This window comes from Typopeltis vanoorti, chromosome 14 (genome assembly GCF_054136105.1).
Source record: "Typopeltis vanoorti isolate ZY-2024b chromosome 14, IOZ_Tvanoo_1.0, whole genome shotgun sequence".
Taxonomy (NCBI): Eukaryota; Metazoa; Arthropoda; class Arachnida; order Uropygi; family Thelyphonidae; genus Typopeltis; species Typopeltis vanoorti.
In genome coordinates this window covers 73,536,279-73,553,455 of record NC_143562.1, presented here as the reverse complement: position 1 = coordinate 73,553,455, position 17,177 = coordinate 73,536,279, and positions in this window count along the sequence as shown.

The window sequence follows — 17,177 nt, the reverse complement described above, 5'->3', positions numbered from 1 at the left end:
GCATGGTGGGCGGTTTCCGCCCATGGTATTATTGGATCCTACTTCACTGAAGAGGGTGGTGTAACCATGATCTTGAACAGCTAACGCTACATCGAGAATGTGTTGGTTCCGTTCACCCAGGATTTGCATAGGATGTGTCGTGCAAAAAACATTCCATTTCGTGTATAGATATTCCAACAGGACGGAGCAACCTGTCACACATCACGTGGTTCAGAACACTTCCTCCGGGAGGTTCATTTCGAGGTTCAGAGAATTCCGGTACCCTTCACGTTCTCCTCATCTCATCGCTTGATGCTTTGTTTGGAGTAAGTTGAAGGAATGAGCATTCCATCATGACCTGCTTTCAAAACTTGATGAACTAAAGGATAAAATTACACTATGCATCCAGCAGATGTCCCATCCCTTGTTTTCCAAGATGACAGAGAATCTTCGCGTGCGCTACGAAACCTGTCTTTAAAGACAAGGTACCCATTTCGAGCACGTAATCTACCGTCGTTAATGCTTCATTTGACCAAGATTCTATCGATAGTTGTGAATGTATATACCATCATGTGTAAGCATATATTTCTTTGTTAATAAACCCAAAGTCGATTTTTAAAAATAACGTTGTTATTTCTAAGTCAACCCCGTTTACTCCATAACATATATCGTTATAATTATTCAGTAGTTTTTTTTTTTTTTTTTTTTGCACCATGCTGTACAAGGCAATTAAAATCTTTTTGTTCTGTGCCACTTAAAACATTGCCATCGCATAATCCTTACCATAAAAAGGCTTGACTCAGCTCTGGTAAACTATGTTTCATAAAGGGGGATAAAATACATTACCAACAGACTTTTGTTTCCATAAATTTTTAAGGAAATCATTTAAAGATCTCTTAAGGATACTTAAATGTCACTTCATCCATTGCAGTTTTTGTTACTCAGGAAGGGGATATGAAGAACGCTACAAGTAAAGAAAGCGATTCCCTTTGAAAAATGTGTGGAAATTCTATCGAAATTTATCGATGGTTCTGAAACATTTTGTGACAGATGAAGAGCGATTGAAAAAAAAACATCATTTAGAGACATCATTTAAAAATACTCATAAAATGCATTCTAATTTCCAACACATTGAAACGCTAGCGATTATTTTTAACCATATGAGTACTGTTATTAAATTTAGTTTCTTCTCCCTCTTTTATTTATTTTTATTTTTAAGAATTTTGTTAATCCCATCAACAAAAGGTTGAACACCTATAGCACATTAGTTAATCTAGAAATCCTGTCCCAAACCCAAAAAACCAAACATAGAACTCTTTATCTGCTATGTTAGTCTTCTAAATAAGCAGGCTGGTGAAAATAGCTGTCAGATGAAGATCATTTCCCACTTGCACAAAGCATCAATGCTACAATGCGATTAGATTTCTCTCACACTGCATGCAGATCTCCTGATCTTAGAGCAGAGTGACTGGAAAAGTTTTATTATCACGTGAATCTCAATTTAGTGAAATGGTATACATTACTAAAGTATATAACTGAACGTTGGTAATAGAAGACAGATAATTATTCTTATCTGTCTTCTCTTACCAATTATTATTATTATCTTAGTGATAGTATAGCGAAAATATAAAGCGTTGAGGAGGGAGAGAGAGAGAGAGAGAAAGAGAGAGAGAGAGAGAGAGAAAACGAAGGGTAACACCACGAGCAGATAATTTTCTTTGAAAAATTTTTGAAAATTTTAATTTATTTTTGTTGATATCACCTTAACGATAGATAAATGTTTTCTTTTTTAATTGAGCTCAAGAACCAGTTAAAATTTATTTTTTTGTATGTTTTGTGATTCTTTGTTGAAAATATCTATTTTTGTTTAAAAATGGACATTTTTAAACAAAATAAAAAAGCGTTGGTTGAAATAAAAAAAAAGTGACACGTCCTTTTATGAAGAAAGAGGAAATTTCTTTCTTGGTGTCACAATTCAATTCAATGTGTGTATGGATTGGGGATGCTTTTTATGCAATCGAACTGCAATCACTTCAGTTTCACTAAAGCTTTCCTAGCTATTTGTGAACGAGGTTACCGTTTGGTTATTGGCATTATTTTCCAGAAATGGAAGCTTCAAACTTGTGTTTTCTTGTTTTATTTTATTTTATTTTATTTTTTTTTAAAACTACGTATGTTCTTCTGGCTGGTTTGCATGTTTTATGAGAAGAAAATTCCGAGTTTCAAAGAGAAAGAAACTATACTATTTCCGCATGAGGCAACACTTGTTAAGAAAAATGAATGTAAATTTAGTTAATCTCAAAAGAAGTAGACGAAACTTGTGTTCCTGTCTTTCTGGAAATTGTAAGTAGCCACTCCTTCCATCCGTTTTAATCGCTAGTAGTTAGGCTCGTGTTCATGTTTACTTAGACTTCGGCGAGAAGGTGATTTAGGATGGGGAAAAGTATGAGTTGTATAGTCCAGGAATTCCAGTTTATCTCCGGGAGAACGTTATTTGCTTGCACTAAAGTGCCATTGATTTGGTAAATAACTTAGAAAAAAGTTGTTCTAGTTGGTGATTAAAATCAAACTACTAAATCTTTTTTTTTTTTTACGCATCATGCGGCAGTAGCTTAAGCAATTCGGCTTACTAAATACTCAACAAGTTTAAACTTCACGTGATCCCGTAATTATCGTTCGCCAACTTTCAATAAATAGAATGTTCCACACCTCCAGTTAACCAGCTCCTTCATCTGTGATATAATTTCCAGAAATATTATGGCCATCCCCGTTACTAGCGCTCTCATAGGGGGTGAAGACGCTTGTAACGGGATGCCGGAATATTTAGCAATGTGTATCAGAAATTTCATGCTTATGGGTGCATATGCTTCATTAAGGGGACCAAAAATCGAAAAATAGAATAAAACACTTGGGAATTCTGAAGTACTCTTGTATTAAAAAAAAAAAAAGAAAAAAAGAAGCATGACATACTGATAGAAACAGCAAAAAAAGAATAATAAGATTTCTTTTCCTGCTTACAAAATTATGAACCACTTAATCAAGGCAAAGAGATGTAGCACATACGATATCCTCAGCGAAGAAGATGAACAATTGATCACTATAAGAACAAAAGTATTAACCGAAAAGTAACTGAGATCGCTTGTAAAGAAGTAACGATTTGTCGAGAGTAGACTGACAAACAGAAGTGAAAAAAATATTGAAATATTAATATATATATTGCATGTGTGCGTTTTTGAATTGTGTTTGAATTTTTGTCTCAGAAGTCTGGGATATATTTGGCTGACAGCTAAAACAATCTCGCTCGTGATATCGCCAATTTTTTACTATTAGAATATTTCTATAACAGAAAACGCTAGAATTCAATGTTCGATTATTGATGATGCGTGAGAATTGATCGTCAAGTTCTAAACCTACTTTATTATTCTTATATAATATTTCTATCGGCATGCATAATCAGCTGTACTAATCTGGAAGTGTGCGCGTGACATGAAGATAGTCATATAAGTATGTTTTCCATAAATTTTGCAAAAATATGTTCTACGACAGTTGGAGACAGTGAAAGGCTTTAAGAGATTTTAAGAAAAGAAGAAAATGTCCATTCGTAGTCGAGAATACGTTCACAAAACTAGAGCAACGTCTTGCATAAAGATTGAAGTCGTCCTTGGTCTAATTAACATGGGCGTGATATACTTAACAATGTGCTTGATGAGCCTAGCAGAGGCTATCACTTTGAAGAACAAAAAGAACAGTTATCGCCTCCTTACTGGAAACTGGCTGATGGTGGATGAATGATCAACTTAATTTTGAAATTGGCGTCGCTTAGAAGACCGTTTTTCCGCATGCACTGAGCCCTAAAGCACATCCAGCACATATACGAGAAGGTGCTTATATTTGCTTACATCTAAGAAACGCGGAAATGTCAAAACTAAGTGGCGCTTTCAAACCGATCCTTAATCAAAATTTTTCTGGGAAGAAGAAGAAAAAAAAGCAAAGTGATGACAATATTAACTGTTTCCTTGACTGTGCAGGTATTTATTCGTGTGCTTGCTGACCGACAGAACGAATGGTAATGCAATGATTCTTCCCGTTCCTTCAACAAGGAAGGAATGAGCAATAGTACGTTTCTGCACCAAACAAGAAAACATCTATTGGAAAGCCTATGTTATTGCATGAAATTGCATAGCAGAACGTATGCAAGAACAGCACTTTGGAACCAGCGGAACACAGAAACATTTGGGGAATCCACACTACTTTCATGACACGGCTTCTTACGAATTTCATCTATATACTCAAATGAAAGAATCCCTTTGAAGAATATGTTTCCATTACAAATAAGACATTTCATACAACAAGCAAAGATATCATAAAACTGTCCTGTAAGTAGGTGGAATTGTTTTATTACATTACCGCAAATACTGAGTGAGAGTTATCCAAGCCTATGCGAAAGACACTCTTGCTGGTGCTATTTTTTCTTCAAACTAAGAAACACCTATCGCTTGTCTCATTCTCTTAGCATATAGTGACGATATTATCAGCAATTAGAAGAATAGAGGAAGTAAAGAAAATAGTCTTCATTTCTAAACCTCATTATTTACCGATGATCAAATCAATGAGTTAATTTTAAAATGAAGATGAATTTCAAAGTGCTATTTTAGTACTGCATCAATTATATGACATCATTCAACATATTACCCTCGTGGTAATTTACATAATGCTAGAGAAAGAAGACACAGATTCGACTACAGTCATCAACTAGAACTTTAGGTAAGTTTTTCCAGGAAGAATCTGAGGTTTTTATCACGTAAAACATACGTTATCAACTGGATAATTTATATACAAATGCATACAGTTAAATACTAGTTAAAATTAGAAGCCTTTCCTTCGTCTAGGACGCAACAAAAAGGTGAACTGTTATGATGAGGAATATAGACTGTTTACCTACCTACCTATCGATATCGATCGGGAAAAAAAAAAAAAAGAAGCGAGAGTAAAGCAGTGACATGGATGAACATTGAAAATATCATCGAAGAAAATAAACAAATTGAAAACTGACATTTGTTTGAAAGTATATATTCTCACAAACTGAAATAAGCAACCCAACATGTGAATTGGTTTGTTAATTACAGTTACCAAATCACATTATTTATAATGTAAAATCATATTAAATTAATTTAATTATTTAAAATTTCATCAAATATCACATCCCCGTTGTCATATTTAATACGAATGAAATGATTTGCAAATTGCAAATCAATATATTATCTTAAATGAATTCAGAAAAATCTGATGTATTACGAACAATAAATAAAATATGACTAGAGGAACTTTTCTAGGTCTTTTTTCGGTCGGTTTTTGAGGTTAAAGATATTTGGCAATAATATCTGCGTGTTCTCCTCTCCGGACACCGATAAAAATCATCGATAATGTTGGGCTGGCTGTCAGTTACTAAGGATTGGAATGGCTAAGGATGGAGATTAGCTATCTACCTACCTACCATTCTTCGAAATGCTAATTAGAACGAAAAGGCCTCGCCTATTCCTTTGAGGAAAAAGAAGATAGTAAAAAAAAAAAAAAAAGCTAATAGCCATCACTTGCTATGATGTCGATCTGTTATAGTCCATTAAAAGACTGAATACCTTAATCTAATCCAGTGACAGTCAATCTTTTTTTAAACTCAGTATTCTTTATTTCCATATGTTATTTTCTGAAAAACTCGTAAGCACAGCGTCTTTTCTTATCAGACTTTTTACTGACTTACTGAGTTAAACAGCTGTTTTTATCAGAAGCATAAAAATCAAAGTGGAAACATTATCCATTGTCCATAACTTCCTACGACAACACCAAGATTGCACTGACTGCTCAGACGACTGAATAGCAAACACCGAGCAACGACTCAGAAGACTGTTTTAAGCTATGTAACGAAAAAAGATAAAGTGTAAGAAGTGTTAGAAGAGTCTCTCTTTCTTTTCTCCCTAATCTCCCTCTCTCTCTCTCTCTCTCTTGTGTGTGTGTGTGTGTGTGTGTGTGTGTGTGTGTGTGTGTGTGTGTGTGTGTGTGTGTGTGTGTGTGTGTGTGTGTGTGTGTGTGTGTGTGTGACGTATCCTTGAATACTCTAGTTCAGCGTTTCTCGACCTTTCTAAGCCCAAGGACCAATAAAATGCCTAAAACAATTTTACGGATCACTAAGTTATGTAATTTTTTAAAACTGTATGTGGGGATCACCAACATTTATATATAGATTTACAGCATATACATATACATATTATATTTACATATTTACATACAACATTTACATATTATATTTACATATTACATATACAACATTTTACATATACAGAAACATTTACAAATACATATGGAAACATAATTAAGTTGGAAGTAAACGATTAAAAGTGTATCATCACTGACAAAATTTTAATTTTTATTAAACAAACAAAGGTATCAGTTTCCGATTTGCTGTGGGCAAATGAATGGGTATGTCAGCGCCGTCCAGCTGAAATTCCCATTCATCTACCCACAGCAACTTTTATATTTTATATGATATCCCCATTCATCTGCCCATACTCATGAAGCTAGCCACACAACAACTTTTATCTTCACACTCTCTCCATTCGCTAAGTGCATTGTCAGACGAGGGAAAAATTGTTCTTATCTTACTCCATTCATCATAATACTGATGAAAGTTGACATCCATGGATTCCATGATGGATGACATCCCTTGTCCTGTCCAAACTATCTCCTGCTTATACCCAAAAAAAAAATTTCACTCAGAACATCCGAAAGCAATTAATGCCCCCCCCCCCTCACACACACACACACACACACACACACACACACACACACACACACACACACACACACACACACACACACACACACACACACACACACACACACACACACACACACACACACACACACACACACACACACACACACACACACACACACACACACACTAAGACGATTTCTGTATTTTGTTATTATTTAAAGGCTCGATGAAAATCCTTTCTCACAAACATAGGTGTTGTGGAAAAGTGCATGATGATTTTCAGTGCTTCTTCAGATAATTCGGGAAATTCACTTCTCACTGCAGGCGAGATCCAGAATCGAGCCAAACCAAGATCACGGAATTGCATTTTAAGCCTACTGTCACTTGAATGCTCAATTAACTGTTCTTTTTTCGATAACTAAAGGTCGTTCTCGTGACTATAAGCTCGAAATAGATCTCGAACCCACAGAAATTTCTTAAGTTATTCAGAAAATATGTTTCAAAATTCTGTTTCAGAGTTGTGAGGTGGTCACAAACCCTTTCCAGAAACTCAAATCAACAAAAAAGATCATTTTCCACTAAAAAGGATTCCAATGTTGGAAAAGGTGCAAATTATCTGTCTTTTGCATAACTAATACACAATACCAATTTTTTTTTTTTATCGAATGCCTACGACAAAATAATTTTGTCGTAGGCATCAAGAACAGTTAAAGAATTTCCCTGAACAGAGAAATTTATTTAATTTAATTTCTAAAAAAAAGTTCTGAAAGATAGGATAGTGTTGATAACCATGCTTCGTCAACAAGGAGTGATGCAAAATTAGAATTACGTTCATTTACAAACAATAAAACGTAAAACTTCGTGCCCTTAATTGAAAAACTTTGTTAGTACTTTGCCCCTGGAAATCCAGCGAATTTCAGAATGAAGCAAAAGTTGTATATATTCACTGCCCATTTCATGGCAGAATACTGAAAATAACCTGTTGTTTAGCGGTCGAGCCTTAATAAAATTAACCAGCTTTACAGCATTGTATAGCACAGTTTTAAATTCTGGTGACATTCCTTTGGAGACCAACCTTTCCCTATGTATGGAACAATATACCCCATTCATATCCAGAGCCACTCTCTTGACCATAGAAACAACCCCCCCCTACTATGCCTGCTTGTAAGGGTGCGAGCTCCATCCGAACAGTAGCCCAATCATTTTTCCCACTGGATTACTTTGTGTATTATGTAATTACTGAGAGTGTGAAATATTTCTTCTCCAGTTGTTCGAGATGACAAAGTTCTACAAAACAGAATATCGTCATGAATGTTGTTATCATGTGCATGTCTTGCGTAGCATATTAACTGCGCATCATCTGTAACATCAGTAGTCTTATCTGCTTGTAACACATCATAACTCTTTCGATCAACTGCGATTCTATGTCACCTGCCATATCATTAATTCTGCGACCTGCAGTGTCATTGGAAGAGGAGTCAAATGAACATCTTTTAGTAACTTGTTGCCAAACATTGTTTTTATCACATCTTTTATAGCTGGAAGTAGCAAATTTTCCCAGATAGAATGAGGTTTCCCTGTTTTCGCTATACACAAACTTAAGAGATAGATGCTTCCAGTGCCTTGTTATTAATCGAACCCATGGCCGAAACTACATCTTTCCCATGATTTAATGTCGCTAAGCTTCGTTAAAATTGCCTTTTTTTCCCTTCCCCGATTTGTTTTTTTTCCCCATCACAATGTTTAGTTTCTAAATGTCGGAGTTTTGCAGGGTTCATGCACTCGTTCGACAACACTTATAACACAAAACACATTAAGGTTTCTGTTCACTTTCATGTCCACACCAAGTCAAATCGAATTCCAAAGATGAACTTTTATATTTCCTACCGTATTTTTTCTTTGAACTGCTCGTTTCTTCTACTTTAATAGTATCAGATTTACTCGCCGTTACAACACGTGAATCACAGTTAGGGTTAACATCACCTGTTTCGTTTGCTCTTCTTTTCCAAGTCCTGGTTCTAAGCCACTTTTCCATTATAAAAAAACGAAAATTTATTTTTCGTTTTTTTAAAATGGAAAAGTGTAAAATTTCCGAAAAAATATATAAATATATAAATACTGGTGTTAACTCACGACACACTTTGTCCAAGTATCTTTTAGCACTTCTGAAGGTATACTGAGCCTTGGTTGAAGGAGAAAAACCTTCAGTAATAAAAATCAATAAACAACAAGCAATTGGTTGAAATGTGGATTACACGTTCACTTCAAATCTGACAAAACAGCAAGGGAAGGCGGAAGCAATAAAACTATATTGTTGTTCATTTTATTGTAGTGCCAGAATGACGAGGGGTGAAGTGAACAACAATATAGTTTTATTGCTTCCGCCTTTGAGCATTCTGACGCTATTTAATTTTTTTTTAAGTTTCCATTTGATTTCATAATTTTTACTTCTTCAATTTTAATTTGTTTGGATAATTAAAACAAATATATTTATTTAATTAATTTAAGTCTACCTGCGAACCACAGGTTAGGTTGAGAAACACTGCTCTAGTTGATGATAACGAATGCAGTCTTTATGCATTCATTACTCAGTGGTTTAATTATTTCGTACCTCTGAAATTCTCAGTATCATTCTATAACATTTTTTTAAAGTCAATTCTTCTTTCGCTATGCCTTATCCCGTGTTAAACGGGGTCGGCGTTCACATCTTTAATCTTCTTCTTCCGGATTCTCCGGTCACGACTCTATCCTTTCTCCCAAAGACCCTCTGTTATCTTATCCCTCCATCTGAGTTTGGGCCTGCCTCTTTTCCTCCTTCCCTACACCTCCATACGCGCCACTCGTTTACCAACATACTCCTCACTCCTTCTCTCTACATGACCGAACCACCTCAGCCTGCTTTCTTGTACCTTCTTACCGATCGGTCCCATCTTGATCGTCCCTCTGATGTAGTCATTCCTTATCCTGTCCTTCTTTGTCACACCCCTCATCCATCTCAACATCCGCATCTCCATCTTCCTCTCCTGTGCCTTTGTTATAGGCCACGTCTCCACGCCATGGAGCATCGCCAGCCTCACCACCATCTTATACAGCTTTCTTTTCATCTTACAACTCACTCTCTTTTCGCACAGGACCCTCGCTCATCTTCCTCTAGTTCATCCAGCCGCATGTTATTCGGTGCCGTATTTCCTCATCCAGGTCACCATTCCTCGCGACGACTGACCCAAGGTGCTTGAATTTCTTCCCTGAAGTTAACCTTTCACCCTGGAGTCGTATGATCATATCCTCGACACTCCCCGTTGACATATATTCGGTCTTTACCTGGTTAATTTTCATGCCTCTCTCCTCCAATACCTTTCTCCACTCTTCCAGGGTCTTTTCAAGCTTCTCTCGGGATGATTCGCAGAGAACAATATCATCGGCAAACATCATGCTCCCTGGCGCCTCCTTCTTGACATCCTCCACTAGCACATCCATGACTAGATCAAAGTCTGGTCATTGATGTACCAGTGAAGTCAGTGACAAAGTCACCGACCTTTCTTAATGTTATCTGTCTACATTTGAGGCTCAGTCGCGAGGACTTCGCGCGACATTTTCTCTTCTGAGTTTGAATGAATAATTTTCTAAGATTTCTCATTGGGACAATTATAAATAAACATCCCACTGAAACAAATTCCTGGCTCCTCCAAGATGCATTAAACCATTATAAGGAATTTTTAACTGAAGGTGAATTAGCCGATCTCATTATGGTGGTGACAGGGTTTTGCCTAAAGGAAATTTTGGTTTTTCATCACGAAAAACCGATGAATTGACCCGAGAAACACGTAATTAAGAGATAATATATTGGTCTCAGTCATAGTTGCTTTGGCCGTAATTACAACCAAATCAAACCAGATTTTATTCATAAATGCCTCACTGAAAAAGACACGAGGCAGAGGCATTTTCTTTTGATCACTTTCAGACATATAAACATTATAAGAGAAAGGAGACATTGTCATGGGTTGGCCACATTGACCAATTATTTTATGGAGCGTTGCCGTTTGTTGATGTCATCTTTAGAAAGTTTAGCCCACTGAACTGTATGAAAAATTCAAATCAATTCAATTCCTGCCTGGTTGGTCGAATGGTTGAAGTCTCCTCTCTCCAATCAACAGGCTGTTCGAATCCCACCACGGACGTGGATATATGTAACTGTCTTTAAGTGGGAGATGAATTGCATCTCCCGGTGTGCGACCACCGCCATGTTTATATTGGAAGCACGTACTGGCTTGATAAAAGTTCCACGTTTAATCTCTAGAGAAGGGTTTCCGGATTTAGGTAAAAAAATAAACACAAAAATAAAAAAAATAAAAAATTAAAAAAATCCTTAGCAGCCCATCTACGGTAGTAGTGTACTATAGGTTTATAACCATTCGTAGGTTGGGGTCACATTAAAAAAAAAAAAATTGGAGTTACAATTCACCTTAGAAACTCGTTGTAATTTTCCATCTTTGGATACCCTTATTATAAGATAATATGACCCGCTCTGCAATTTACATTATCAGGCAAACACACACAATTCAATATCTTCGTGTCAGTTCGCATCATCGAATGGAAGAATGTCAACGTACTTCTACACAGAGCTGACATCCTTTGCTCTATTGAAGGTTTTCTTTCAGTTAGAACTTGATTTTTTCGTCGAACTGAAAAACGTGCAGAAATTTCCAGAGAAGAGCATAAATGAATATACGACTATGTCAGGCTTCATTCTATGGTGTCATTTTGGTTCAAAGACCTGTGAATGGAAAATATAGGATTCGTTAATCCAGATACTGACGACATAGAAATAGCAAATAAATTTATCTGTTTTTTTGTTAGGAACAAACCAGTGCGACTGTTGGAAAACGAAAAATATACTACGAATAATATGAACTTAAATTTTTCAGTAGCCGCTCTCAATGACAAGACTTCATTGAGCACCTCAGATGTTTTCTTTCAAATAAGGATACTTTCATAAATTTTTAGTGTTAGAGTGTTGGAATTTAATTCATTTTCAGTTGTCATTCAGTGAAGAAAATGAGATATTTATCTGCAGCGTGTTAATTAACACATAACTCTTTTCCATCAAAACAGCATCGACAAAGTTGTAAATATCGATCAGCTCGAAACAATTTGGTCCTGAACGACAAGATACGAGAAGTATCGCTATGAACAGTAAAAGTACATCTCAATCACTATTAATACAAATTTGCGTTTTTATTTATCGATCATTACCATTAACAGAATTTGTTATTGAACGTATCTCTTTTACTAAATCGTTGTCTGACTTTTGAAAAATTTATAGGAAAAACTTAAAAGTTATTACAGGATAAAAAACGAGTTAAAATACAGATGTGACCCAAAGGCCCACGATGAAGGAGACTTCCTACCATCATTTCAGAGTTGAACAAATCAATATAAAAAATGTAAGTACCGGTTGCTACCTATTAAAAAGATTATTCAAGGTCCTCTGCGGGACATAGCAGGAGCGGAAGTCTGACCTGTTTAGACAACATTCCCTAAGGCAAAGACCTGCAGTTTACAGAGGACAGATGAGTATATTAAGGAGGTTTTCCTACATACTACATGGCCTCCCTAATGGCAGAAAACACGCAAGTTTCTCAGCCCACGTACAAGTGTAAGAAAGAATGTACGTTAACACATACAAAGAGGAAGGGAGGTAGAGAAAGAGATTAGGTATTAGCCAATGGAATTCTTCATCCGGCAAAGTTGCTTGTTCTGATATTATGAGAGCAAGTGTAAAGTCATCAATGCAAATTTAGGAATTAATGTCTTAAGTGATAAAAAGGAAAGAGAATTAATATGTTCCAAAAAAAAAAAAAGAACAAAAAATTCACGCATGAATGCTTCAAAAAGTCGATATGCTTTTAAGCATTCAAGTGATTGACGTGTTGTGTAGTGATGTTTCTACAAAATAAACTTTTCACGAGAAATTAGGAAAATCTTCAATGACCTGAAAATAAAATAACAGAAAAAAAAAAGAGGAAGGTAAGATTAAGAAAATTGCGATAATGGTGAGTGCAGTTTTGTGTATGTATACATCTGTTTTGTATTTAGGGTGACGAGGAAGTTTTCTATGAACTGATGATCAGTAGAATGTTAGGTGGATCTCTTGGTGCGGCAGTCGCTTGTGACCTGAAAAAGAATAAATTACAAATGCCAGGAATGGGAGGATATATAAATGCAAGAACGTTTCTGGAGAGTTGTGTTACTCTGCTCATATTTACAGGAAATTCTCGCCAAAGGAAAATAATATACATCCTATCTTGAAGAATTCCAATTGCAATATTTCCTCATTCCTAGTCTTATTCTCAAATGTTTAAAACATAGAGATCAGATTATTCTATGTACAGAATGAGGGGAAAAATAATAAAATTAGAAATTGAATAAAATTTTACCTATTTATATTTATTATGGATGAGTGAATCGATTGGGTTTATTTTATACACATGGTTCTGAGTGATTCGAGTTAGAAAGGATATCTGTCGTTGTAATAATACCTTGCACTTCGTTTGCAAGCATCTGTTTTTCAAAACTTGACAGGCAGAGGCAGTTTTTAAAACTAGAATAGCAAAAAGAAGCAAAAGTTTAGTGATTTGACCTGTTACTCGTAAAATGATAGGCATAGATGTTTATGTATTTGTGTATTAATTATATTATTCATGTGTGGTTTGAAAGGTTCCTCATCACCGGATGCAATATAAGTCACTAAAGAAATGCTAACTTATATTTAGTGAAGAAAAAAAAATACATAACGTGCTACATGTTCTCTATATTTATATGAATTTCCTTGGTATTTTCTTGTTGAGTTACTGTGTTTTCGATTAGGTGTTTTTAGAACGAGTGGTTCAATATTGTCCTGTGTTATGTAATACTTGTTTGCGGTGTGTTGAATGTCCAGGTGTGGCTCTTCGTAGGTTAATAGCGCGCTCTTACTGCAGAGATCGCAGTTGCTTGTTAAGACAGGTTAGTTTGTTTAGATTGAGTTCAGTACTTCCTCTTAATCTGCTGTGTTAAATATTTGTACATTTACCACAAAGCTGCCAACTAAGCGCACGTTGAAGTGCAATTCTTTTTTAAGAGCTTAGTGAGCCCATTGAAAGCACTGATTATATCCTATGAAAATTCTAATGTGGCACATCCAATGCTTTCGAGGGAGGGAGGGGAAACCTGGTAAAAGTGTTTGGTGAAAAACTGAGAAATCGTAATAAAATAAGAGGCGTAATTTATATTATTTTGGTTTAAAATTTTCAATTAATGTCATCCTTTCTCCCTGAGATTTTGCTAATTATGATATAGGTGGTATGTTTATGAATGCAACTGTTCAAAATAGGCAACTAATTTTATTCTATTTTCTTTTATATAATGTCATCCCAGATATTCTATGACATTTAAAAAAAAATCCTATATGAAAGCGCTTGATGATATCGTGGGTGTGTAAACATCATTTCGTCACATTTGCTCTTACAACAGGTTCGCCAGGAAATGGCGATGATGGAATGTTCCGCATATTTTCATCTGGTCATTAACTTCAAATTGAAGACCCCCAGCCACTGAACCTTCGTCAACTCTGACCTTTACTCAGTTGCATTTTATGCGTATATACGTGATGTGGTTCAAGTGTGATTATCCCTTACAAAAAAAAAAATAATAATAAAATATAAATAAAAATAAAAGAAGTAAAATTATATGTTGCAAAATCATTTTGAAGATTTATCACATACAAAGTGTAATTTAATTATCAGTTTTGTGTTTGGTTTTTATTATCTACATACCTTTTAGTCTCCAAGAAGAGGACAAAGGACGAGGTCTTCTTGGGGTCTGAGTTAGAGAATGCAGACGACTGTTGAAAGTGAGAACCAGAATGTGGCTTGATGTAGCACAGCTGCAATAAAAATCGGCAGCTATGTCACCATCTTGCCATAAACAGGTCTCAAATGCTGCCTTTTAATAACCGTTGACTTACTAAGTAGATCATTATTACCATACTATTTATTTGTTAAGAATTTTGAGATAATTTTCTTATATTTATCATGCAGTAATGCTGAAGAATAGAGGGTTCTAAATATTTCAAAATATATGTTTACTTGTGGAAGGATGATTATTTAAAAATATTCCTGCGCGAAAATTAGCTTTGTAATAACATTAAAACTCGAACTGAAAATATGGGTAAATATACTACGTATTACCAAGATATCCTGAAATATTTTATTATTTGATTAATTGCTTATAGCATTATTAGACACTAATTTATCACCACATGAAGTCCACAAGCTAGATTAAAAAATATGATTTTATAATGACTACATTTTCTATATTATTCTCTGTCTGTTTCTTGAATTTTCTTTCTTTTAATGATACCGGATAGGAAAAGCTATTAATAGAAAAATAATTATCTAGAATGAATTGATTAAAATATTACTTTAGCAATTGTTTTTACAAAACAAATCTAAATCTTTTCCATTACTATTCTGTAATCCATACGTCCTCATCGTATGTTACGCTTTCGCGCAGGCCTACACATTTTACCGCGTAAGCTTCCGTAACCGATAATCCCGCGGAATAGGTTGGTTGCTCCTTATCCCCAGTAGTATCCCGTGTTTGTCGAAGCGTGTGCTCAATCGGCCGGTTTGCTTGCTTTGCGAAAGGAAAAACTCACGTCTCCGACGGGAATCGAACCTAGGAAAAACCCTTTTGTAGTATACAAAAGAGTGTCCTAGGCCAAGTGTACAAATTCTTCTTATATTATCATGAATTTCAAACTATTTGTCTTAAAATGAAAATCTGTTTCTCTTCCACAATTTTTATTAGCCTCTTATCACGTATGCTTGCATAAATCCACCTGAAGTACACTCAGTAGGGAATTCCTGTGTATTTCTCATATTCAGTTTTGTTTTCCCTTTTTTAAAGAGGGGGTGCCATGAGAAGTCTACTCCAATCATTCGGAATTCGATCTTTTGACTAGTCCTTCTGAATTATACAGGTGTATCCAATGTAAAACTTTTATGCCTCCATATTTGCTGAATATCATCTAAGCCAGCTGACTTTCCACATTCCAGTTTAGAATGGCTTTTTCTGTCTCGAGTATTGCTATGTAGTCCTGACTGCATTCCTCTTAAATATTTTCTCTCACTGTTTTGTCAATATTGTTTCCTTTAATATTCTTTCACGTAATGACTCAGGTATCGTCTGTTTTCATGTTACCATTATTATCCACGATTCTTTCTGCAACATTCAGTGATAAAATGCTAAGAAGATTATTCATTTCTAAGCTTTCTGAATAGGGTTCTTATCACTTTGCTATTTCCTGATATTCTTTATTATTACCAAAATCTTCCTATATCTTTTATTTAGTTAATTTTATTCATAGTTTAGCTTCCTTATATTTTTCTCTGTATTTTTTCTGTGTGCATGATAGCTTACTTGCTAGGAAATTTCAATAAGCTTTCTTCTCTTTCAGAATTGTCTCTTTAACTTCTTCGATCCATCATTAGTGTTCAAGTCAGTGTCCAAGATATCGTTCTTGTTTTCAAACTCTTTCATTTTTATCTAAAATATTTCCTCAAATTTAGTGTATGATTATTAACGAGTGTATGATTCCTCTGAAAGTTGCTCGCCTTTAATTATTTTTTGAAACATTTGAATATTTTCTTTTATTTTATTTTCCTATTTAAAAGTATATGGACATTATTTCCTATTTGAAATCCGCTGTATACTTTTGTATCCTGAATCAACATGAGGATATCTCTGTCAATAATAATATAGTCAACGAGAGTTTTCTTAATTCTCGTGTCTTCTCTCCATGAGAATTTGTGCTCATCTTTATGATGCAACATGGTATTAGTAATGACTAGTGTATTTCCGGAACAGAAATCCAACACGTTGGCTATTTTTTAAAAAAAACATTTCCCCAAAAACATTTACATATATCTGGTATCCATTTCCTCTTCTGTTTAGATTTAGATTTCCTATAAAAGTTAGTTTTTCTTTTTTGTTTAAGTCATCGGCCTTCTCTAATGACGCGAAACATTCCTCCATGACTTCTATGTGACAATAGGCACAATAGATCTCATTATCCAATTCAATATAGTGTTGAAGACTATAGCTATTCTTCCTTTCCCTGTTCATTACTGCCTCAACATAACATCTGGTATTTGTTATTCATAAAAATCACACTATATATGTATTTTTTTTTCTTTTTCATATATCCTATGTTTTATTTATAGGATTTTTATCCTATGTTTTATTAATGAAAATTTTCTTCATTAATTTTTAATATTAGAGAGTAAGCATTAAAAAAATATATTACGAAAAATAAGAAGCTCTGAACTAAAATTTTATTAGTAATAAAACTTTTAAAATTTAATGAATTTAATGAGAGTGTTTG